Below are 27,172 nucleotides of genomic sequence, written 5' to 3'. Positions count from 1 at the left end.
CTGTTGGTCTTTGGACCCTCTTCGGGAAGCTTGGCCATGCCTCTGACATGATCGTGCTCACTGCTTCCAAGGTGTCAGGGGCAGCAAAGAGTCATGGGAAGTAAGTGGTTAAGGGAACGAGAACAAGCTTGGGTGTAAAGGTGTTTGCAGAGAATGTTAATGAGCATAATACGCTTTGGAGAAGCCCATTTTTCCTGTGTCAGACACTTGCTTAGTCAAAAGTCCTTCTCTTTAAGCAGCTTCTTTTGTTTTAGAGGGGAAACAAATCCAGTAAGGATGATCATCTAAGATTTTATTAGGGAATTCTGTACTACCTTGGACATGATGTGAGTTCTATTTTGATCATTCTCCTATTTTATAGAGTTTTAATTAATTTATTTACTTATGTCTCACCAAATGCACTGTCACGGCGGATGTGGTTATGGGCCACGGGCAGAATCACCGCCTGGCTCCTAGGCCTGGTCTTCACTCCGTTTGTAACGAGACTGAAGCGAGAGCTCCACTCCCCTCTCTGCATCAACTGCTTCGTCCGCCCGTATCGCGCTCAGGAGGGGACAGCTGTGATGACGGACACATTTCTTGGCTTAATCAGAGCCAACTGGATTGTGAAACCATAAAGACAATCAGAGATGCCAAATTTTTGAAAGCCTTGTTATGTTTTAGGGAAGAGGGTTTTTTTGTTTGTTTGGTTGGTTGTTGTTTTTTCCCCACTCCAAGGAGAATCAGCCTGGTACTGCTAGAAGGAGACTCACTGGGAAAGCAAAGCAACAGGAGCAGGAAAACCCAGCTGCAAATTTGCCATCTCTTACCCTGAACTTGGGGTGGACATTGCTAATTGGAAAAAGCGTTGCTTTCTGCTGAGCCTGAGAGCGGCCTCAGACAGCGCTTGTCACAGGGGCAGATATGACACACGGGTCAAGCCCACATGCTATCACAGGGTCAAAGGGATCACTTTCCCAAATAGCTGCATTTTAGTGTCTTTGAAGTCTGAACTGAAAGCAGTGGTTTAGGAACTGGGGACAGCAGGTTAGGACCAAGGAAGCTGAGATTTCCGGGAAAAGAGCACCAGGTACAGGTCATCATGTGGGCGTGGAAACCACAGGCAGTTCTGCACACAGCAGGGCCATGCAGGCGAGTGTGTGATGAGCACAGGCCCTGCAGCTATGTTCACACACCCAGGAAAAGGCCGTGATCCCCTCCCTGGGTGGGGCCTGCTGGCATTGGAGGGGTGAGTTGCAATGGCTAGAGCTGAGTCAATCCGAAGCCAGGAGCCAGGAGCCTCTTGTGGGTCTCCCACGTGGGTGCAGGGTCCCAAGGCTTTGGGCCGTCCTTGTTTGCCTTCCCTGGCCACAAGCAGGGAGGTGGATGGGAAGCAGGGCTGCTGGGATTAGAACCGGTGCTCATACAGGATCCCGGGCTTGCAAGGCAAGGACTTTAACTGCTAGACCACCATGCCGGGCCCGAGAGTCCAGTTTTTAAAGAAACAAATTTACTTAGGTGAGTCTTTATGATTAAATGCACTGTTTTTAAATCTTATTCTTCATCTACATCAGGTAGTCCAAAACTTGCGATCACATTGTTCGTAGCCGGAAACTTCTTTCTCAGCTGAGTTTCTCTTTCTATTTTTACTGAACAACCAGGGAGAAGAGGAGACTGCTGGGATTCATCACACACAGCAGAGCCCAGCTGCTATAAAAAAGTCTTTATAGGATGCAGCCATATTTACATTTCTGATTTGTATTGTCCAGAAGGATTTTGTTACAAAAGAATGGTAAAGAAGGCCAATCATCATTAATATAACTAGATACATTCCTTAAAGAAAGGCAGAGAAAGGTTCCACGTTACATTTTCTAGGAATTGTGGCTCGCTATGGATACTGGATTTCAGCCAATTTTTGACAGCCTATACATAATTTGATATATACCAAAGGATTTCTGCAGTGCCTGAAGCGGGCTTTTCCTTAGTCACATGACTGTCTCAAACTGGGCTTTTGATCATAATATAGATGAAATCTCCTGTGTTTTCTAGTGAATTTCATTTCAGTTCCATGTCCTGTTCCCGGCTGTACAGCCCCATAGTTGGAAAACAGGGTCTCAGAATAGGACTGAAAGTGGGAACTTTGTTTATGCCATATTCTTGTCCCTGTCATTTATTCAAGAAGGAGAAATTATTTGATGTAGGTTTGTCACAGGCAGTGTGGGTCTTATTTTCCGCTGGGATGTGGTTTGAGTGCACCTTTGCTTCCCTGTTCTCTGTTGTTGCTGGTAGCTTTGGCCTCTTCCCTGCACACTTGTACGGCACACTCAGAGCATACTGTGGGCAAGCCTGAAATGTATTTATATGAGTAACACAGCAATCAAGTCTGTCTCTGCAACACAACATGAAAAGGATTATTTCAATTATTCAGTCCACTCGTGGAAAATCACTTTGTTGGAATGAGTGGCTGATAACTGCGTTCTGCCCATATGTGTAAATTTAAGGATTTGAGCAAAATTGATGGCTGAGAAAGTTGCCTGAACAGTTTTGTAGGAGGTGATTGTCACAAAGGATTTTGTTACGTGTTTTTCAAATTTTGTGAGTGAGATCTAAAGACACTGGAGGATGGAGTGGAGCGGACAAAGGCATAGTCAGGACAAATTTAGAACAGGTTGTACCTTGGGAAAAAGGCTCCGACGATTCTTGTAGTACTTGAACATACGCAGATTCGTTTGCCACGGTCACAGGTCATCAGTTGACTGAGGAAGTTCTTTTCTTCCACCTGAAACCTACAAGCATCCTGGAGAACTCAGATTTGGCCGGACACGCTTTCAGAAATGTGAATGATTTCACAGAGCATGGAACTGGGTGCTTGGAGATTAAATTTTCTTAGTGGCTTCCTTGGGCCTGAAGTCCACGGCTTACATTCTGTATGTCCACAGCTAACAGGATGGCAGCATGCACTTCTGTTTTAAAGCTGTTTAACAATTGATATGTAACTAACATCACGGAATTTCACCCTTTCTCATGCACAGTTCCTTGAGTTTTGAAGCCACTGCTCAAAGCAACAGTTTTATTTCTTAGAAAATTAAATGTTATTTAAAATGTACAGTCAAATCAATACATTTAAGATAACTTCAAGAGAAAAGTATCTGGGACTAAAATCTACCTAAATTGAAAATCCTAGGAAGACCAGTGAATGCAGTTGATTTCAGGAGTGTCAGCAGGTAGGAAAATTATACCTGGGCAAAGAAATGTCAGGCCCCACAGCTGAAGATTGAATTGCTGGGAGAGGAATCCAGCCCAGGGATTGCCAGAGTGTCCTAACCTCCAGTGCCTGTGCACATACCTCCAGGGAAGAGCGCAGTGGAGGGGAGGGCAGAAGGAGCAGAGAGGACTTAGCTGTCTAGGAGGAGATTCTACAGAGCTCTGAATTCAGGGGATGGCCATGTCAATGAGAAATCCAGTCCAGCCCATTCCTTATCTTTGCTATGGCGAATTAAGCCGCTGTAAACATCAACGTGCAGGTAGCCCTTTCATTTGCTCGTTCAACTTACTTTGTATAAATTTCCAGGAGCGAGAAAGCTGGGGTTTTTTTTAGCTTTCTGAGGAATCTCTGGTTTGTCTTCTCCAATGGTCGTGTCAGTTTGCATTCCCACCAGCAGTGGGTTAGGTTGCCCTTTCCTCTACCTCCTTTGCATTTGTTATGTTTTGATTTGTGGGTAGTAGTCATTCTAACTGGAGTAAGAAGGCATCTCATTGATAGCGAGGGACCCTAGGCATTTTTCATATGTTTATTGGTCATTTGTATTTCTTTGCTTAAAAAAAAGTCTGTTCATCTTGTTTGTGCATTACTTAGCTGCACTGTTTGACTTGGCTGGAGTTTCTTGAGTTCCTTCTATATTCTGGGTACTAACCCTATACTAACTTGCATAGTTTGCAGCCATTTTCTCCCATGAAAAATCTAGTCCTTTCACTCACTCCATGACCTTTTCCTTAAGCTTTCCCTTTCTTCTCTGCCCTTCCAAGTTCCATTCCTGAACTGGCTCCAAACGTTGCTATCCTTTGTTTCCCTCTGTTTCTCGGTGACTGTTTTCTGAATGCTAGTCCTCAGAGGCCTTTGAACCGTTCAGTAGTGAGAACAGGAGTCCTCATTTCAGTTCCATAAGTCCACCTATGCGCTTCATGATAGTTTCCAAGTGACTTCTGTCTTTACAATACCACAGCCAGCTTTATTTCCAAGGCCAGTGGGGCTCTAATGGAAACCAGATCATGTCACTTGTATCAGTTTCATTTCTTGGGTGCACATTTTCTGTGTTCTTCCTCAGCCAATTCCAGGAGGCCTCTTGGGGGAGAAGCTCTCACACCCCCAAGGGTAACTCTTCCTGTAGCCCTGACTTTGGTCTGGCACGGTTCACAAACAATCATTTTTAATCCTGCTGGGTAGAAGCAAGAAACAGATACTCCACAGGAGGAGAAAGTGTGCCTGCTGTGAAGGTACCTCTCGCTCAATTTTCACATGAAAAGGACTTGGAAAGAAAGAAAACATGGAGCCCCAGAAAAGAACAACAGTGGCCATGTGGAGGCCAAATGAAAGTGGGCGATGGCAGTGGGGAGTGAGGGCAGTGCTGGGCCTCCTCCTGCGGGCAGGTGGCTGAACAGACAGGACTGGACCTGCCCCCTGTGCCGCTGAACCCCAGCTCCTGTCCCACACTCCACCTGGGCCATAGGGAAATCAAACACCAAACGGTGTCTGGGAATGGAGCCGCCCACTTGGTTTGCAGGAAGACACAGTCGTAGAGTGCCACGGGTGACAAAGCTCTCTGAATCCGAGATAATCAGGTTGCCCTGTGGGACACTCAGATGTGGGGGTTCTTGCTACACATCCAGCACCAACTGGATGGTGGATCTTGCAGGGGCAGGACGGGGGCCGAAGCCTCTCTTTCCCACACCCTTATAGCAACAGTCAAGTTAGCAAGAGAAAAACAAAGCAAATCTATCTCATCCTAGCTTTTCATGATGCCAGACCCTGCAGATTGAAGACTCAGGGTGACCCCGGAGGAACCATTGTTATACTCTGCTTTGATGAGACATGGGCAGCCGTGGCTAACTGTGACTGGACCAATGGGTGTGATCTGACAGTTGGTAAACTGAGGAGGAGAACCAGCAGGGCCTCTCCAGGGCCTTCTTGGCCTCTTGGCATTGTTCTTTCTTCTGTGGCAGCAAACAGAACCCTTCCTGGAACTAGGAACTTATGAGCTATATCCAAAAGTCAGAGAGTTTCGTTATGGCTAATTCTTAGGTGGGAGAAAGCTGGAGGGGTGTTTTTAGGCTTTATGGCTGGCTTTGTGGAAGAGGATTTCCTCTTGTGGAGGAGGAAGTCCATCTTCTCTGCTTGTCTTTGGGAGAGTGAAGGCTGAAGGACAGACAGACGGGAAACGCTGCTTCTGAGGCTTCCCTTGGGGGTATTGTTTCCTGAGCCCCAACAACCCCATTTAGCTTTCATAGCAATCCTACTAAAGCAAAGAAAAACCTCATTATGTGGCCTAGGAAATGAAAATAAAAAGAGATTAAGTCACTACTTTAAACTCTGAACTTTAGTAAGTAGTAAATATGGGGCTTAAACGCAATCTAGTTGACTCTAAATCATATTCTTCCAAACCTTTCATTGCTTTGTGGACCAGCAAGGCAAGAGGAAACGGGTTTGGCTCAGTATTTTTTTTCTTGAGTTGTATGAGCTAGAAAGGAAGCAGATTGTCTTCTTAAGAATGTTCTGTAACTTGCTTTTTGCTTTACGATGTTCAGTGCTTCAGGCTGATTGTTTAGCAAAATTTAATTCTGTTTTTCCATAAAGAATCACCACTGTTGGCTGCTACAGTGAGAACATGATTTGATTCTGCAATATCTAGATGTCTAAACCCCCAAATTAAAAGTGAATGGTGATCAGTGGCCACTGGGGTGTGATGACACTAAGCTGCTAGGGGAGGCCTTACGGCTGAATCTGGTTGCTCTCCATTCGTGGTTGTTTCATGTGGGAAGCGGAGTTCACATTTCTCTGCTAACTGGTGCTGTTTTCCAAGGTAGATACCAGAACACCCCTGAGTATTAGATGACAAGAAACTCCCGACATACTTAGGAGCACTGGGTTCCTCCACCCACAGTGCTGGCCAGAAAATTGAGACAGTGTCCTCAACAAAACAGCTCAGCAGGTCACGGGAGAGACTCTCACTGCTTATGTTTTCCTGGCACTTCACAGCTGCTGCTGTTGACCAACTCCTACATGGTGAAACAGACGTGAAGCTCACATTTGGAAGGAACACAGGACTCCATGTGCCATACATATGGCAACAGTGTGGACTTCCAACAAGTCCTAAAGAAAACACTTTGGCTCATTTCCGTTGGACTATTTTTCACTTCCATGTAAGGGGGTAGCACCCTTTCTAGGTGGAAAGAAAAAGAACAGCTACAAGTCTTCAGCTTGATTCACTGATAGGCAGCCTTTTAACATAAAGGTATGTGTGTGGTGAGACCTACAGCCCTTTTGCAGACCTGGGCCCTCACGTGTATGGTGCCCTGACAAAGTCTGCATCTGTTAGTGTGTGCCAACATCGTCCTTGATGCTGTTTCGATAAAAAGAATAGGAGAAAGACTGAGTCGTTCTATTCATCTCTAATTTATTTTAATGTGACTCAAATGCAATAACTTTATGTAGAAGTGTTTTGATAGCTTTGAGACCATTTACAAAGAGTTTGTTTTCCTCAATATAGATGAATCTTGGAAACACAACGTTCAGTGAACATAACAAAAGCCTTGAGCAAGCCCAGCTGACCTGTTGGCGAGGCTTCTTCTGTGTGTGGTGGGCTAGGTGGAGACTAAGAAGCAGTGACATGCACGTAGAGCTGTGCCAAACGATCAGGGGAATCAGGAGGATCCGAGAGTGAGAACTCTTGGGGGTGGGAAGGCAGAAGGTTTTTCCAATGCTGGGAAAGTTACCTATATTGCATAGTTACCAGAGTCACATTAAAAAGAAAGTAAAAGCAGACCTGGCACAATGGCCTGTCGGCTGAAACCTCACCTTTCAACTGCAACGATCCCCGTATGTGTGCCCATCTGTATCCTGGTTGCTCCGCTTCACATCCAGCCTCATCCAGCTCCCAGCTTGTGGCCTGGGAAAGCAAAAGGAGACGACCCAAAGCCTTCAGACCCTGGACCCACGTGGGAGACCCAGAGTTCCTGGCAGCTGGCTTCAGATTGGCTCAGCTCTGGGCACTGTGGCCACTTGGGATGTGAACCAGTGACGGAAAATCTTTCTCTCTGTAATATCCTTCTCTCTATATATTTGCCTCACTGATAAAAATAAACAAATCTAAACAAAAAAAAAAGAAAGAAATGCATTACTTTTGGATGAAGGTATAGAAGAATAATTGAAACCACAATTTTGACTCAGAACAATTAATGAGATATTTTTGGGTTTTCCTGTCTTTAAAATGACCTCCTTTTCATCTTCCCTTTCTCATTCCTTTCTTTGCTTTCTCGTCGCTGAGATTGTTGCAGGGCAGCACACATAAAGCAGAAGAAACAGTAAAGCATAGATACAGAAAACTAACATGACTGTAGTGAAGACCCAGCCAGCCTCTGTCATTGGCAAGGTTATTAAACATCTTCTTGCCTGGATTTCCTCATCCTTAAAATAGATACAGGTCAAACTCATTCACAAGGCTGTGTGTATATAAGGCACTTTGTACTTCTAAGGTGCCTTTAAATTAGATACAACTGTGCTAGTTGTAGTGCTACTGCTATGAGAAAGACATGGTTCTGATGTGGAAATTCACTAGGATGCTCTGTGCAAACAGCTCTGGTTGTTCAGGGCACAGTCAAGGTGCCCAACCAGCAAAGCCTGGACAGACAGGCAGCGTTCATCAGTAAGCCCATCTCTAGGAAGAAGGAATGGCTAGGGCAGGTTATCAGCAGAGGGTCTAATTCCCAAAGATGGAAGTGTAGTAACCTTCCCTCCAGCTCCTAAAATAACTATGGGCATTCCTTCTGCCTTGAGAGGCAACTTGAAGACCTCCCAGATGGTAACGGTGGCCCCCGCAGACAACATTGTCGGGTTGCTCAGGAATTACCTGGATGAAGTGTGATGAAGTGTGATGGAATATCCAAGCAGCCCAGTTTCTGGACAGAGAGGCGCTGAATGTGGATTCTGATTTGCTTGTTACTCCAACTCTCCTCTAGGAGAGCTCACAGACTCTGCACACCCATGGAAAACCCGGAAGTCAGTCTGAGATTACCATCAAGTTATTTGCAGCTATGGAATGAGAACTTAATTTGTAGCACTGAATTATTTAAGTCTTTTTGGTGGAGAAATAATGTATCATGTCTGCTTTGGTAATAAAAATACTTTTTGTCTTTCATTTTTTTTAGAAAACCCTATAATTATTTACTAACCCGTCTATTCTCAAGATTTTTTGAGACATTATGAATTTTTGGGGTTAATTTGAGATATTGTAATTTAGTACAAGAACTCGTTTGCATTGTTTTATTTTCTTAAAAACATTCAAGTTAGGCTGAAGCTTTTATAAGATGAGAAACAGCTAACAAATAACAATGACCATCACAACAAGCTAAAGTCAGGAGCAGAAATATGTAAACATGTGGTTTGGAGCAGAAACCAGCTGAAAAGGTTAGGATGAATGTCAAGCTAGAAACAGAAGAAACAAAGCTTGGAGAAGGAGAAAAACAGAGCAGAAGGATGAAGTGAGCAGTAGAAGAGTGGGTAAAGAAGAGATGGTGGAAACGCTTGTGGCCATGTCAGCCCCCCACTGTGAGAAGGAAGAGAAACAGCAGAGGACAGTGGGAACAGACCCCCTAGGCTCCGGCTGACGCCCACCTTTCCTCAAGCACCCTTTGCCTCCTATATGCCTGGAGGATGGAATCGAGTCGACAATTCTGTCTCGTCACTCACCCCAGTTGAGAGCAAGGTCTTGGAATTTAGGAGGTGCAGATTCGAGGACTTCTGACTGAGTTCCCCGTCCAAGGTTCTACCAGGCCTATGTGGAGTCTCTTTGTTGCTCCTTTATGGAGATACACATGAATGTTCATTTCAGGCGGCAGCAAGCACGGGGTACTCGGCACCCGCCATCTGTCTCCATTCGCCACTCCTTGGCGCTGCTGTACCCCAGCGAGGCCACGGACAGGCTGTGACTGCGGCAGAAGGCGTCTCCACGGAGTCAGCATAGGGGACCATTCATTCCATCACACATTTCACAATTACCCTGCACAAGGAAGAGCCAGGTGCCAATTGCTGACATTAAAATATGGCTATGGTGTGGACAAAACTGTCACAGAATTTAAGAAATGTCACAGGACATCTTTTCTAAGACAAAACCAACAACAAAAAAGAAACTAGTAAGCATGTAAAACTTCTTCGTGTTATTAGGAAAGAAACCATTGTACCCAACCAGTGGGGCTTGTCCTGAAGCTCCGTGTGCCTTTGGTGTTTGGGTCAAGTCATCACTAAGATGCCAGTGTTTGAATTCTAGATTCAGATGCAGTGTACTGCAGCAGCAAATGACCCTTCTTGGGTTCTTCAAAAATGTCTTACAGATGAGCATCTTTCCATATTGATCATTTAAGAATGCAGGCACCGATGTCAGTCTAGGGACAGAAAAATGTTTCTAATTGCAAGACACTACTCTTTCCAAAAGGTTAAAGGGAAGATCTAGCAGTCTTCATTGTATGCACTAAAACTAACAGGTTCTCTCCCCCTTGTAATAACAACTAATGCTGAAGCTTTCCCAGAGGTCAGCTGGGTATCAGAACGTCCTCGGCAAAGCTTACACGTCAGTGTTAGAGAAGCCATCATTCTACAAGTGGCTTTCTTTTGACCCAGAGTTATGGCTTTGGGATTTGGTCCTAATGGCGTGTGAAGCTCTCAATTATTTCTTGTTACTGGTGTGAAGTATCTTGTATTTGTACAGAATCATTTATCTCCTTTTCTGTTCCTGGACATTTGTGGGTGGGAAGCAAGGTGTAACAGCATCTTGTCTGTAGTCTCGCGTACAGGTGGCAGAATTTGTCTGTGTGTGTCTGGATATGGATTTGCGCCACCATGGAGTGACCTGATCTGTGGGTTTAGCAGATCACTTTCCAGCGCCCCACTGGGTAGTTTTAGATTTGTAATCTGTTCAGTGTGCTCTTTTGTAAACCCATTTTTATTATGCAGAAGTTTAAACATAGTGAAACATAGTGAACCTGTTACACAGCTCAGTAGTTACCAACACCTGGGCCGCCCTGTTTCAGGCATATAGTCATTCTGTACACACCAACTTCATTGGCAATATTGGATATTTTGAAGCACGTTATTTTCCAGGAAATAATTTAGTCAGTATCTCTCAGATGTAAAATATCTCTACGAAATAACTGTGTGAAGTCATTATCATACCTAGAAGAATTATTTGAAATTAAAAAAAACTTTTTAAAAATTGCTGGCAGTAGCTTAACTTGATGTACCACAATGCTGGCTCCCATAACTAAAATTTTAACAATAACTTGTTAATATCAATACTTGTCCAGCCAGTGTTCAAATTCCCCAACTGACATCACGGGTGTGGGTGTGAGAGAGGACCCAAACAAGATTCAGTTATTGCAGTTGGTTGATACGTCTTGTTTCATTGAAAGTCAAATACTTTCATAATCTGTTCTTTGCAAACTAGTCCTTTGTCTTTTAGAGTTACTTTTTAGAGTATATGGAATTTGTTGAATATTTTTGTCTTAGTCCGTTGGTGTTACTGTAACAAAAGAAATGAGAATAGTTGATTTGTGAGCAGTAGAACTCAACTTCTCACACTTTTGGGGGCTTGGAGTACCCAGACCAGGGTACCCGATCTGGCATTGTCTAGTGAGGGCCGCTGCACACTCCAAAATGGCCTGGAGGAAGAAGTCAGGGAGGGCACGTGTAAGTTGAGGATTTAGCCACTGGGCCATCATGCCAGGCCCAAGTTCTTTTTCTTTGTGAGAATTCAGTTGAATAGACTTCACCCTTTGGGAATAATGTATTTATTTTAGGATCAACTTATTGACTTTCATTTGCTGTCGCTTTTGGAATTCTATTGACTATATAAATTAATTTTGGGGGTGAATTATATTTTACTGTTCAAAAACATGGTACCTTATTCCTTATCTTAGATACCCTAATTTTTTTTTAATTGAAGAGACAGAAAGAATAAGTTTTTGACCTCTAATTCACTCCCTAGAATCCCTCAATGGCCAAGACTGTTCTGGGATAAACTGGGAGCTAGGAACTCAGGGAGCCAGGTCCTTTGGCTTTCCCCACTGCCTGCCATGGACTCCGATGGCAGTAAGCTGGCGTCATGAAGCCAAGTAGGAAGTAGAGGCCGGGCGTTGTGGTGTGGGCTCTGTGTGTTTGAGCTGGTAGACCAAGTATTTGTTCTTAGGTATGTTTCCTACTGTTCCGAGGCACGCCGTAACATGAGCGAAATTCTTTCCCGCATTGCACTGCATTTGCCTTGGAGCATTTCTGTCTATTGTGCATAGTTTTTCCTTTTTTCCGTGACAATGACATCTACTCTTTTCTGTATGTGGACTGTGTTATTAAAATGAAGGAGCTTCTGAGGAGAGGAGAATGTGACATGTCTTGAACATATGAGTCAGAGAGCACAAGTGTGTCAAGCCAGGATTTCTCAGAGTGACCAAGCAGGACCTAGTTTCCTGGCCAGTCCCTGGGAGATTGAGCAGTGAGGTCATGTAGGAAGCAGGTGCCTCTTCAGTCTGGCTGCTTTCAGGAGAGCTGGGGTGCAGCAGCTGGGCAATAGGAATAGTGCCTGGGGCAAGCAGAGGCCTTGGGGGTGCTAGGCGGGCAGAGGGAGATGCGGCCAGCCACCGTCAGGGATGACCTGCACAGCCCAGCAAGGGCAGCCTCCGGAGCCGTGACTTCTGAGCAGTAAAGGAAACCAGAAATTCAGATTTTTGTGTTCCTGAATTATAAGTTTTGACAGCTAATTAAAAATTTTTAGGAACTTTTCTGCAACTGTTTTATATGTGTGTGTGTGTTTATCTATACAGATAGATATAGATATAGATACAGATATAGATACAGATATAGATATGGATACAGATATAGCTATAGATACAGATACAGATATAGCTATAGCTATAGATATAGATATAGATATAGATATAGTGTGTGTGTGTATACAGGCTGTTTATGATCCCTGCACTAAAGCTTTTCTAAGCAATGTGCTAACTTGCCATTTCTACTGTTAGGTTGGTTGGAGTCCTTCAGATCGTGGAAATGTGGGAAGGAAAAGCCCGTTGGAGGGGTCCCCCCATCTCCCTCTTGCCCACTCTATTAGCCATCCTGATGTTCACTCATGGAGGACCTCTTACTCCTCTTGGCCACTTGCCATGGTTTGGGGTTAGGGAAATGTGGGCCAGAAGGTCGTAAGAGCACAGACTGTGAAATCAGAATGCGTCTTACTCCAGCTGGGCTCTGTGAGGGAAGAAGCAAAGTCCCACAGAATGGGGTGCCTTGCTCAAGGGCACATGTGGAATCAGGGGCATCTCTGAGCTTTTCGGTTTCTGCTCCCAAGTTTGTGCAGCTGTGTTCTGCCAGCCGAGCTAGTCAGGCCACTACATGGATATCCCAAGGCCCAGGGAAATGCTGTTTTTTTTTTTTTTTTTGTCTATGTGTAACTAAGAGCTTAATTGAATTTAATTATTTATGATGATCTTTCTAGAGAATGAATGTACTATGTGCTCTTCACGATCCTGGAATACAGATTTGGAAGGTCAGTGACGTTTGGGAATTGAGTGTCTGTAATCTCATATGAAGCAATTACACTATGGTTTTCTGCTGTAATCTCCAACACTGCTAATGCGGTTGACATAACACATCATTCCGCACCTTTGGAAATGGTGAAGCTTTTAAGTAATCAGAAGAAAGAAAAGTAGAAAGGAAACTTCTTCTCAAAGGGCACTAAATGACATCTGATATCCTGGCAACTTCAGGCAAATCATGATGGTGTATGTGTTACCATGTGTGGACCCCTACGCTGTGTCCGCAGTGATGCTAAGAGTTTGCAAATTTGTCGTTCTTGCCCTTTTAGAAAGGCTGTTGGGGTCCTGGGTTCTGTCTTGTAGATGAGGAGCCGGTGCCGTTGGATGTGCTGCAGGGCCTCTGCCTTCAGAGCTCCTGCCATCCCTCTCAGTCCCGGAATGCTAAAATGTAACAACTGAGCAGGAGCTGCTGATTCTTTGTTGTGCATTTCCCTTGCAAGCTCTGAGACCTGACCTGTCTTCTGATTTTCTGTGGAAGCCATCAGACAGGTCGAGAGGCAGTGCTTGCGGACCCTCTGCCGTCCTCAGGGCTGGCAAGGCTGCCGAGTCTTTCTCGTGCCGTGCACCCTGACACTGCTCACCTTTGCTTGGTGGTGGGTAAGAGGACGAACACTGCCGGGGAGAAAACGAGCTGCCTCAGAGTCTCGCGAGGACTGCGGGAGCGTCTGGTTTGTGGCAGCTCCGTTTGTACACGTTTTGAAAGCATGTGAAGGCGCTCAACGATTTAACTGTCCAGTGCAAGAATACAATAAATTCCTACATCAAATAACAGTGTTTGGAAAAAAATTGTCTGAGCATTTAGCTACTAAAATATTGGTGTTATTGGTTATTTTACATCAATCCAATATTTAAAAATCAGACATATGAATGAATGCAGTTACACTAGTCCTGTCCTGAACCACAAGCTCTATGTGGTTATTAATTTCTTTGCTACACTAATCCCTTTACCACCATGGGATTATAGCTGTACTGATATTGGTAACTTGCAAAGACTTTAGTACTGTGATTTTAACACTATCCTGGGATTGCAGAAATATTTCAGACCAAAAGGAAAGCAAAAAGGCTTTCAGGAAAAAGATCGCAGCATCTGGATGGTCCGTGGACTGGTTTCACGGTGGGATGGCGGAGTTGGATCCATCTCAGCTGGCTCGCGTCTCACACCAGTACACACTCATTTGGCTGAATTTCCATTGTATACTTGAAAATTGACTGGTGTTGTCAAAAGACATTTCCTTTAAAGAGAGTTTTAGCTTTAGTGTGTTTTTTTTAAACATTAGATCAGCTGCTTCATTTTGAATAAAATAAAACCTGAATGTGGATTTAATGTAGAACCACCTTAGTCATCAAGGTATCTAATATGCCTGTCAATTTACCAAATTACCTTGGGGGCCTTGCCAGTCAACAGCCCCCAGTCAGCAAGTACACACACACACACACACCACACACACACCACAAATACACACACTCCACACACACCCCACACATAAACACATACACACACTACACATACACACCACAATACACCACACATACCACACCCACACCACACCCACACATACACACACACCCACACACAACATATACACACATACCACACATACACACCCCCACACCACACATATACACATGACATACACACACCACACATACACACACCCCCCACACAACATATACACACATACCACACATACACACCCCCACACCACACATATACACATGACATACACACACCACACATACACACACACCCCACACACAACATATACACACATACCACACATACACACCCCCACACCACACATATACACATGACATACACACACCACACATACACACACCACACATACACACAGCACACATACACAATTGTGGCCATTTTGATTTGCTTGTAGTCACTAGATTTGTTCACTTCATATATTTGTTATGAGTGGAGCATTTTATTTCTTGCTTTTTCCAGTTTGCATAATGTTTTGAAGCTCACTCAAGATGTTGCATGGATTAGTAACTGGTTACTTTAGATGTTTTTAAAAATAATATTTTATAACATATAATATGGAAAGTGCCACAGCTAACTTATTCATCTGTTAAAATATATTTCTATTATTTCTAACTATTGCTCCTCTAACCATTTATGTGCAATCTTGATAAGAACATATGTTTTCATTCTTTTGAATGAAGGGGTGGGGTGTCTTGGTTGTATGTAAGTATGTGTTCTATTTCATAAGAAACTGTCAAACAGCTTTGTCTGCTCCATCTATACATTTATGCTAGAAATTTATGAGTTCTTTCTACTCCATTGCTAATATTTCCAGACGTTTTTAGTGTCAGTTATTTTAATAGGTATGAAGTGGCACCTCATATAGTTTTGTTTTATGTTTCCTTGGTGACTGAATGACCAAGGAGTTTGGACATGTTGTTGTGTGCTTGTTGGCTGCTCCTGTCTGTCCATCCGTCCCTCATCTGTTTGCCTCACCATCGTGTATTTCGCATGTGAGCTCTCTGTTTACACCTTTTGCTGATGTGTCTCAATTGAATGGTTTGTCTTTTTAAGAGTCTTGTGTTTTAAGAACTCAAAGTATATTGGGGACACAATTTGTTCGTGTATGATCATGATCAGTGGCTTCGCTCAGCTTCTGACTTGGCCGTCTCATTTTCTAGGTGGTGTGTGTTAAGCAGCAGTAGTATTAGTTTGATGGAGTCTAGCTTAGGATTTGTACATTATCCAGGCAACATGTGTCCACGACAGCATCATGATCATTTTCCCTATGCTTTCTTCTAAAGATGTTTTATGATTTTAGTTTTATTTATACTTAGCTACATAAGCCACTTTAATTTTTTATGGTGTGAGGGAAGAGTTGAGGGCTATTTTTCCCTGTGAGTATCTTACGTTCTGGGAGCATCCATTGAAAAGAATTATTTTCCCGTTGAATTGCACTGGTTTCTTTATAAAACATCAGTATCTTAGCTATCATAGGTCTCTTGCAAATTTCTGCATGGCATCCCAGTAAGCTATCCACTAGTACCATACTATCTACATCATAATAGTATAATTACTAGGGTAATTCTTGCATTCACAGACTGTGATATCCTCCAACTTCATTCTGTTTTTTCAAAATTGGCTTGATTTTGCCCCTTGCATTTCCTGTTATATTACCTTATATGGTTATGATGGTCAAAGCAAGCATAAACTCATCAGGGTATCTCTGACTCAGCACTTTTAAACACTATTCTTAAGTGTGTATTCCCATTCATGGTTTTTAGCCAAGCCTCACGGGTGTATGTTCTGGAAGCATCTGGAAGCATTCCCTTGGGTCAGTTTTCATATCAGGTCCAATCAGCTGCTGTCAAAGAGAGGGCATGAGGTCATCTAGCAGAGAAATGTGTTTATTCAGCCTCTTGGAGATTGCCACAGTGTGTGTGGATGTTTGTCAAGAGAGTGAATGACTAATGGGCCAGTGTCACAGCTAAGAAAATAATAAGGCAGAGGACCTTGAAGATGAGCCTTGGTGATGTTCCGAGATTAAAGGCAATGAAGAAGAAAGAGAGGGTACTGTGGGCATTCACAGGCATTGTAGAGGACCTCAAGCAGGCTGCATTGAAAGGTGGCGGCCGTTTGCTCACCACACAATTGCGTGCCTTAGCAGCCCTGCTGATTGGAATAAGAGCCCCAGAGCAGAACAGTGCTGTGACTCTGCAGGCCTAATTCCTGGTGATATTTCCTTCTGGTTGTAGGTTTTTACTGATTACTCTATGCCTTTGGGAAAAGTCCTTGTCATACCAATAGCTTCTTCAGGTATTGCACCTGCATTGCTGTGGAGGAAATGCAGCCTGCCTTTATGTAAATGACATTTTTATTCTTGACCAGTGTATTTATTGTCTTAATCTGAAAAAAAATCTTTTCTGAGGATGATTCTCCCCAGTTACCCCATTTTCTACAGGACAAGGGACCTTTTGGAGTGTTTCTACCTTATTGGATATAATCTTTTCTTAGATTATGTTTTCTCTTAGGTTGGATCTCATAGAGTTGTGTGTTTCCTGTGTGTCTTCCTTGTCTTGTCTGGAGTTACATCGTTCCACATGTGCAGAGGAAAAAAGCTTCCTGTGTTTGCCTAAACCTTCTTCCCGTGATGTGCTTCAGTGGGCTTTGCACTGAGCTCTCGGCCTTCTGAACCCTATATGGGGATCATTTGGTGCTTGGGGAACTGACTGTGTCTCCAGCAACAGCTCCCTTGGTGCCTCCGTGGACACTACATACTTGTGTCCATGGCCTGCAGAGGCCCCACATTGGCCCCTGCTACATGTGGCCTTGTTTTCTCCTCTGTTTGTCTGCACTCAGCCTTCAGATATCTGTGCCCAACTCGTGGAGAACTAACTAGCAGAGTCTGCAACAAGCTCAGAGTCCACAGCCAAGTGCCCCGTCTTACTTATCAGGTGAACCTTGGGTCTTCACTCTGGGAATTCCTAAGCGTGAGCTATTCAGCTAACCCCTCTATGGGTAATGCCACTACTCTTCATCTGGGTATGTTTTATTCTAGGGTACTTCAGAATCTTATGAAAAATGGCAGGCCAGCATCTTTGGAAATCCATGGATATTTTTTCCATAATATGCATTTTTATGATTTTTGTAAATGTCCTTTGGATACTTGCATCTAAAGAATTGTTCCAAAAGGAACTTGTCTTTAATTCCATTTTCCATAACATTTTTTGAATTAACCGTGTATATTCTTATCTTGGCTTACGGAGCATTTTGGGGACAGTAATCAGTTTTAGGCCATTGCCTCCTTCTCTGTTGAACTTGGAATCTTAGAAGGCAGGTACAGTTCTTAGTGACATGAGCAAACATCATCTGGTCAAGTTGTCTCAGACATGTAGAGGCTCAGTGTTGAGAGAGAAAAGTGCTAGTAGGTTGTTTGGGGTATGTATCTGCTTGTCTGACTATCAGTGCCTAGAAGTGTCAGGAAAATTCAGCAAAAATCTTCCCGCAGCAGCTGACATGTTCCCTGGCATGTGCTCCAGTGTCCGTGTGACATTCAGAGTCTTCGCTTTAATTACCAGCAGATGTGAAGACTGAAATCTCATGGTTGATAGAGTAAGTAATGTGGCAGATAATTCAGAGAATTAGAGCTCATTTTCTAAGATGGAACAGAGACAGAGAAGATCACCCTGAGAAGCCCGCTCGCGTTTGCCTTGGAGAAGCTCACCACGGATATATTTCTTGTTGAGTGCTTAGGAGTGACCTTGCTCTAATGTGCTATCTTCCCAATCTTTCCTTAGCAATAAACCAGAAATAAGAAACCAATAGTAGACTCCAGTGGGAGTTGGATGTCAAATCTGCAAATCTGAACTTCAAAGTGTTTTAATGGGTTAAAAAACAGAAGACCCCAGAAATCACATGGGTCCCAGAAGGCGAGGATGTTTGTTTACAAGGTCAACTCAAAGGCTGATGAAATGAATGACCTGTATCTGGGAGAGAACTGTGTTAGACACAGCCAGGGACATTAGTGTAAGTTAACTGTTTCAGATAAATACATCATTTCGAACCATGTCTTTGCAAAAGCTAACAAGGAAAGGGGAAGAAGAGAGAAGTATTGCGGGACAGCAGGGGAGTGAGGAAAGTTGTCTTCTTGAAACTGCTTATGAAATGTATAAAATCTGTTCTCTTTATGTTCTTAGATTTTAAAATGACATGTATACACACATTTTCGCATAACTGTTAGTGAATGCAACCTTTGACTGATAACTGTAGCATTTGAAAGTCCTCACAGATTGGTCCTACCCAGCTCTCTGGGCAAAGCCCATTGTGGTGACTCAATGGACAGATCTTCCTCTCTGTCTCTCCTCCTCTCTGTATATCTGACTTTGCAGTTTAAAAACAATAGGATCAGCAATGAGCATGCTACATTCCTTTTGCTCCTTATAGAAAGGTGGACACAAAGAGTCTTTAGATGCCGGGATCCTAAGTTTTCCTACAGAAACCTGAAGTGCTCTCTCCTAAATGTCAGAGGAGGAGGGGAAACTCTTCTGTGTTATTCCTGATGGCAAAGCGAGTAAAGGCCTCCCTTTTGCTGACGGTGGATACGAAGGCTATGGCATGCTTAATGCATCCTTGTAATGGATCAGTTCTTTTCCTGTTAAGGGTCATAATGAATTAGTTGTTAAGCAGGAACTGTTGAAATGGTGGTTCCTTTGTGACGTTATATGTAAGAGAGCTTCCCAAATATGGGAAAACAGATTCTGAAAGGTTTGGATTCAGGTACCTCTGTCAACAGCTCTCCTCAAAATGCAACATAATGGGATTGGCCAAAGAAAGTGGAACAGAAATAGGCACCCTCTAGGGAATCCTGCTGAATATGGAACATGTTATGTGAGTGCATTGAATGGTGGACTTGTCCCCAACACAGCCTGCTGTGCTTTGCTAAGGAGTGGACTGCAGGCCCTGAGGTGTTCTCATCTTGAGTGGAGTCCAGGTACTCGATAGTTTTTAAGCTCTCCAGGCGAGCGCACATTCAGATGTGAGAACTCTGAAGGGAGTGACTCCAGTGAATACAGATCCTGTAGGAACCAGGAATTAGTTAAGTGCCTGGGATGCCACCTGATTCTTTCAGATGCCCATGGAGCATGGGTGGCACTGTCCTCACTTACTAAAGCAGCTATGGACCGGGCTTTCTGGCAATGACCCTGAGTGAATGTGTGGGTGTCCCAGCACATGAAATATTAATGCTGACACTCAACCTCATTGACACAATAGAAATTGCAGTATTGATCTGTGGTACTTCCAGAGGCAGAAATAGATTGTGGTTGGAATCAGATTTCTGAGTGAATCCCTTGGCGGGTCCATTTACTACTGGAAGCCCATTCTTAGACCGCAAGGAGCCGGTTACTCTGCTTCCAGTTTAACTCGAGGGGACTTACGTATTAGGTTGCTCTGAATGACATTTTAGCAGCAGCATCTTTCCGTGGTCTTTGTTATGATGCAATTTAAAAAGAAAGAAGACCGGTTATAAGAGTATGTTATGCATGCACACAACCACCCAGAATGGTCCTCAGGCATGAGTTAAGAATCAGTTTCTGATACTGGGAACAATGTTTAGAAAAACTGTTCTCCAAGGCAGTAATTGTTCACTGATAAAGGAAGCAATGACAGAAAGCTTTTAAAAATTTTGTTGAAGTAACCAGTGCTATTGATGCAAAAACAGAGGAAATTCACAGCCCTCTCAATACTGCTTCTAAACCAACATATCAAACTGATTTTCACTAGAATGTAGTTATTTCAGCATGCTAGTAAATCAAAAAGCAAGCTCCAGATTATATGTGTGTATATGTGTATTCATATATGTGTATGTATGTATATGTATATGTATACACATACATATGCATATATATTTAGAGAGAGAAAATGCAAGCAGTTACGCAACCTTGTCTTCTGGACAGGAAAGCCACTTAGTCTCTTCATAAAAAGCAGTTACAATTGGAGACATTTCGTTGTTGCTTCTTTGGCCAGCACCCAGTCAGCCCCATCTGAATGTCTGCATTTCATGAGGAGCATGAGTTGTGCAGTGCTGTCTGTGGCGCCAGTGACCGGCTGCGACCAGGAGCCCTGGCCGAGCCTCTGGGTTTCTCAGCAGCATCTCTTCTGCTTTGATTGACTGTCATCAAAGTCACTGTCAGAGAAAAGTTTCTTTTTGTACCATCGTTTTCTTTACCAGCTTTTTGAGAATCAAGAAATTCTTCCATTAACTCTGGATGATCTAAATGTCCTTCAGGTTCCCAAGTGTTGTCAGCATCTGTAAATCCTTCCCACTTGAGGCAGTACTCCACCCTCCCTGGACCACGTGTTGGTCCAACATATTCTCCACCACAAATTCCTCAGGCTCTGCCTCTTTGACCTTTTTACTCTTTCCATTCTGTTTCTTTTCCAGTTTTTTGCAATGTAATTTTATGGGAAGCCTTTTTTTAAATTGCAGACTTGAAGAGCTACTATTTACCACTCCGAGCCATTTTGGGCCACATGGGGCTGCAGCGTTATCAAAACACATCTTTTTCTCTAGGCACCTGTTCTCAGCTGATGTTCGAAGAGCTAGCTGAAGTGCGAATCAGAACATAAGTTCCTCTGCTGCTTTAAACTGCATCCATCCAGACTGCTTTATGAAGCTGTGTAATAAAATAGATGACAATGGCTAATGGATGATTTAGACAACTTTAGATACAAAAGAATAAGGAAGAAAAGAAACTGATGGTTGTGATTTTGAAAAGAAATTAAGCTCTAACGTTTTAAAGTGGTGTTCCTGCAGGCTGAGTTCTTTAATTTACAATGGAAAAAAATGCCATGTAATCCAATTAGCTTTCTGTCAATTCCACAATTGAATCAGATTGACTATGTTGTAGAATAACTGATGGACTGTTTAGAAATCCAAGTTGGAACCATATTTTAAAAAACTATGTGTGCTGTAATATGTAAGCACATCTCTCTTAGTGGTGTATGGAAAGGACGGACCATTTTCTCATAAAGGGATAGCATCCAAACAAATGAAATGCAAATACCAGTGAAATCTAGCTTTTTGTTTTGTTTTAAAAGACAGTATTTAGACTATTACTCTGAAGTAAGACAGCCAACATTTTCCCATATAAAGTAAAGCGAGAGAGAGAGAGAGAGACAGAGAGAGAGATCTTCATCTGCTCATCTGCTGGTTCACTTCCCAAATGGCTAGCTACAAAAGCCAGTTCTTGGCCAGACTTGAAGCCAGCAGCCAGGAGCTTCATTGGGGTTTCTTGCATAGGTGCAGAGGCCCAGGCTCTTGGGGCATCTTCCACTGTATTTCCAGGTAATTACCAGTTAGCTGGATTGGAAGCAGAACAGACAGGAATGACAAACATACATCTTTATGGAATGCTGGCACCATGGGTGATGGCTTAACTTGTGCCACAGTGCCAGGCCTGAAGTTTTCATGATTTATTTGAAAGATGTCAGAGTGGAGAGAGGACAGAGGAGAGATTTCTCCCATATGCTAAGTCACTTCCCAAATGCAAGGGCTGGGCCAGGCTGAATTTAGGAGCCAGAGACTCTACCTAAGTCTACCATGTGGCTGGCAGGAACCCAAGTACTTGAACCATCATGTACTGCCTCCCAGCCACTAGGTCTAAGTCATGGAATTGCTGAGACTCAGAGCAGGCACTCTAATATGGGAAATGGGTTTCCCAGGCTGTGGCATTACCTGTGCCACAACACCCACTCCTGAACATGGTTCAATGTGCCTGAACCCATAACAGATAAACAGGCAGCTAGCTTGTTTGAAAAGACAAAAAAGGATCGATTTTACAGAGTTTGAGCAGTTGAGAAGGATTTTCATGGTGATATTGTTTTCATAGGAACTAGGCATCATATCTTTCAAGTTCTTGTAGGCAAAAGGGATGATGAGGACTGGGTTTTGTTTAATTCTTGAAAAAAAAAGAGTTAAGCTATTGGAAAAAAACTATTGGAAAAAAAACGAGTTAAACTATTGGAAAAAATAGTGATGTAAGGGAATAATTAGCCCAAGGATGACACATGCCTGAAGAAGGCCTGGGAGCTTTGCAGGTCAGGGAATGGGATGAACGCCAGTCAAGGTCTGGCAGCCATCTAGTTTCGGTTCTCTCAGGTTCCCTCCCCCAGTGCTGGTTCCTTTTCTCATTCCACTTTTCTCATTCCACTTTTCTCCCACTTTTAAATTTCGAAACTTTCTTGAGAAGTTGGAGAGTTAAAACATGGAGACGGGAGCGCAGGGCCATATGCCTCTCCTGCTTGGCATGTTCTCTGTTACGGAATGAAGAAATAAAGAAAGAAGAAAGAAAAAGGAAGAAAGTGAGAGAAAGGAAGGAATCAAAGAGAGAAAGAAAAGAAAGTCAAAAGGTAGAAGCACTTCCACCATGAAAAAGTGCTCAAACTGCTTGAGCTAGCTTGCTTCTCAGTGCTCGATTTATGAGACCTAGTTATGTTCAATAAATACTCCTAAATAAGTGATGGAGTGGATACAAATATGGGCCAAACCAAACATAAGTACAGCCAACACATCTCTATAGGCAGAAAACACATTGCATGCTTCATGGAGTTTAGTTGCAAATACAATGCCAATGTTATGCAGAAATGCCTAAAGCCTCCTATTTGATTCTTATCATTGTGTTTCTTACGAAAATTCCCTGGAAACCACTGGACAAAAACTGTAAGTTGAAAAGGATTGTGATTTTATTTTTTCCACTTCCTTTTGTGATCATTCAGAACATTGGTTCTTTGGTTTCAATCACTCCCAGACATGGGAATGAAAGCTTCTCTTAGAAATTATCAAAGGAACCTTCGAGAAAGACAAGGCTTCAGGGACTGTGGCTGGTGACAAATTCCTACTTGAAAAAAAATCAGATAAGATAAACAAACCAGACGTGAGAGTGATGGTGTTTTCAGAAAACCAAGTCTGAACTTACAAAAATATTTTCGTAACAAATAGCTCATTTTTAGCCTTTTACTTAAATAGTAATACCATTAATAATAGTGCTAATATTTGTCTTCTGAAAAAAAGTGAATTATTTATTTAATCCTGAGTATATCAGTTTGAAAAGTTTTTAAATGTTATATTAATGGTTTTAAAGCTCCTTCTTTTACAGTATACTATGGTCTTTTTAAATGTCTATGTGATATTTTCCACAGACAAGAACTACACAAAAATAAGCAAAATGATTTGCTCTTATGCAAGGCCTTGCAGACATGCCTGAATGCATGGATTTCCCAGTTTCTGCGCCCAAACCAACTTTGAATTCCACTTTTCATGGACATTTGAAGTCCGCTTGTGCATCTTTCTGCTGCTTTCCCTAGGCGTGTCTGATATGGATGGTTATTAGCTAATGCAGGGACCACTGTCTAAAGCAATTCCATTTTGGGACTAAGAAAAAATGTGTCCACCCAACTTATCACTTCTCTAAAATTAAAAAAACCATCCATCAGAAAATAGAAAAAGGCGAGGGGAGCCGTGGAGGAAATGCCCCTCCCTTGGGTGGTCACCCCTCTCCTGTTGCACCCCCAGAGTGTGTCTGAGTTCCCAGCAGCCAGCAGAACTGCTTATCCACCTGTGCTCCTCTGTGACGACCCAGCTCCCCCACGAGCACCAACTTGACAGGCCATGTCTTGTCCGGCAAGGACATATTCTAAGTACATGGTCCATGAGAAACAACATGCAGTTCAGTTCATGTTTCTAAAAACATCCCATGTGCTTTTCAGTTCTTTGCCTCCCAGCCATCTGGTTGGTGTTGGTGGATGCTGCATGTGACCAGCTAAAACATAGGTCCCTCTCTGAGAGCCCAGACTTCTTCCCACCAGGGGGTAAAGTTGAGCTGGTTCATTAGCTGTAGAGGAACAGTGCCTTGGCATAGGGCGATACGATGCTGTCATGGCAGTTGGCTCTCAGGTATGCCTAGCATGGGTGGGGGCAGCTGAATGTATGGTCAAGTTCACTTTTTTCTCGTGATGGGTCATGGGCAAGTGGAATAGGTGTGAAAGCTTGGTTGTAGAGGGGGATATAGGTGAAGATGTTTCTCAACTTTGCAACTCAAGCATGCATCTTGAACAGGATGACTTTCTTTCAGTAGTGTGGCTTATTTGAGGGATGATCGCATCATTTCATGTCCCAACGGTGGTGGTTTTAGAGTGAGGGGAGTGCTAGTTGAGATGATCTTGGGAGGACAGGAATAACCAGGCAAAAGACAATGTATGCTCACTTTGTCATTAGAAATATGTCGGTTCTGGGGCCATCCATCATCCATCCATTATCCATCCATCCATCCATTCATCCTCAATCCATGCATGCATGCATCCATCCATCTGCAGATCATTTCCCACTGTTGACTAATGCCTCTGTGTGTTTCCATTCTTTCGTTTTTCAATAAACCAACTCTGTTTCCGAGGCTCTTTCCACAAAACAATGGAGTTGGTTCCATGCTGCATAAACTCCAGATTTGCTTTTGAGATTTCTTACCCCAGGAGAAGACAGACATTAAATATCTTCATATACACATAGAATAAAAAGGGATTCAAAACAATAGTACTAAAGCGATTCCCATGGCCAGTGAGACAAGAGAAGATGTGAATTTGCTGAAAGAATTAAAAGAGATCCCTCCGTAGTGATGCTCGGTTGTCATTCTCTGGGACAGAAATTTTTGATATAGGGAAATAGAGCGGTAAATTCAATGTGGGAACCCCTTATTTTATTTCAGATCTTGGTTCAGTAACATGAACAAACATTTAACAGGTCTGGAAAACCTGAAGACACTTTCTTTACAGTGCACCTGCCTACAGATATTTTAAATGATACATTTTTTAAAATTAGTTTATTTTCATTTATTTGAAAAGTGGAAAGATCAACAAAAGAATGAGATCTTGCACCTGCTGGTTCACTCCCCAGATAAACACAACATCAGGGATGAGGTCAGTGCAGAAACAGGAGCTGAAAGCTGAACCCAGGTCTGCCACAATGATGACAGGGATCCAAGGCGTGGGCCAGCATTACTGCATCCCAAGGAGCGTGTGAGTAGGAAGATGGAGTAAGAAGCAGAGGTGTAACTGGAACGCAGGCACTCTGATATGGACCACAGACGCCCCAAGGGGTACCTCACCTGCTACCTCAAACACCCCAAAATGGGAAATTCCACTGGTGGCTAAGACCTGGAAAACACTCTACCATAGTTATTTCTTCCTGTTGAAGTCTCACCTTAAATGTTAAAGATCTAAGAACTGTGGGGGAACCATCCCATGGTCCCTACTATGGTTCAGAGCTGACCTTGAACTTGAGCAACTCCTGCATCATGAAGTGCAGCTTCAGTGCTGGCCAAGGACTGCAAGTCTGCATCACACATCCATGGTGGGCCCATGCCCTGGATGAAAGGAGTTTCAGAGGAATTTACCTGTGGAAGGTGCTTGTTCTGAGTGCTGGAATCTGCTCTGTTTGACTTGAGGTTGGTTGCACTGCGTTCGAGACGTAACGCACATGTTTCCCTCCACAGGCATCATGAGCGTCTGCCCATACTCTCTAAGGCTAGCAAATAGGAGAGGACTTCACTGACCCCACAGCAAGTGGAATGTTAACTTTGATAAAAAGCAGTGTTAGAACTCAGGCATTGATGAGGTCTTCAAAAAGTCCTTGGAAGTGAAAGTACTAAAAACCACTATGTATGCATTTCAGCAGTTCTCTTGCATCAAAGGAATTGTATGATTCTGTCCCCTATTCCTAGGAGCTTCCTAAAGGTCCACATTCATAAGAAATGCTCAAATTAATATGCTTTGATAAGCGCAACCAGCAAGAGGAAGCCTAGGACATGAATGCCAATGGCAGACAACAAACAGGCCATGGCTCCTTAAAACTGGCTCGCCCAGTCAGCCTTTCAGGAGTTGCTGTTTGGTGTGTGGGTGTCTGCGGTTAGGGAGATGTGCCCATGTGTCCCCTGCTGGGGAGGTTACCGTGGTTCGTGGTTCGTGCCATTCTCAGGCCCAGTCTGAGGAGCAAGGCGATCCCCTCTGAGCATCAAGCCCCTGGTCCCCTGGGCTTGGGTTGTTCAGTGTGGCTATGGTCCTTTCCCAATTTTTCCACACATTGTTTCAAACACTTACATTCCCGATACCCACTGAAAGCTCCAGCTCTGTGCCGTGTTTATATGTTGGTTTATATTCTTGGTAGATAGATAAATAAAGTTATTTGCATCCTAACCAAAGGAAAACACAATGGAGTTTTATTTTATCAAGTTGGAATTTCCCGAGTGCCCTAGGAAATTAACAGTGGGGTTGGCAGTTGCAACCATATATCCTATATAAAAGTCACGGCGCAAGGCGGGCATCTCCGAGGCCAGGGTCCCCACACCCCCAAGGCTACAAATCTCTCTCAGGAAGGTCAATGTGTCTGTGGCCACAGCATCCTCAGTGACCTTCCTGGAAAAAAAAAAAATCTAGCGCTTTCCTTTGAAGCAAATGCTTCCCGAGGTAGCGCCGTGCCAGTGTCTGGAGCAGTGTGTGAGCTGCTGTGTTAAGTGTCTCCGTTCTTCCCGTATGGAACAAGCCGTGCATTGTAAGCACCAGCAGAGAACTCCAGCTGTCCCTTTGCACACCAGTCTCCTTGGCGAACATCCAGCGTTTTTTCCCTCCTTGAATGGTCATAATTCATACACAGAGTCAGACATGCAGGTTTCTTTCTTCTTCTTTTTTTTTTTCCCCAACTGACTTTGTGTTTCTTTGGCTCTTTCTTCCTCAGTGTTCCCGAGAGCCCACCCCCTATGCTGATGAACTGGGCCCCAGTTTCATGAACGAGAAGTTACAAGATTTAAAAACTCA

At 43.4% G+C, this 27,172-nt stretch overlaps 1 pseudogene; it reads right to left on the bottom strand.

Annotated features, from left to right (window-relative positions):
• Window positions 1-20,240: 20,240 nt before the first annotated feature.
• The window catches only part of LOC101520824 (chromobox protein homolog 3-like), a 64,639-nt pseudogene continuing 57,707 nt past the window's right edge, over window positions 20,241-27,172 (bottom strand).

This window comes from Ochotona princeps, chromosome 28 (genome assembly GCF_030435755.1).
Source record: "Ochotona princeps isolate mOchPri1 chromosome 28, mOchPri1.hap1, whole genome shotgun sequence".
In the NCBI taxonomy this organism is placed as follows: domain Eukaryota; kingdom Metazoa; phylum Chordata; class Mammalia; order Lagomorpha; family Ochotonidae; genus Ochotona; species Ochotona princeps.
Note: the sequence above shows the minus strand (reverse complement) of the source record. Positions and strands in the feature narration are given on the sequence as shown.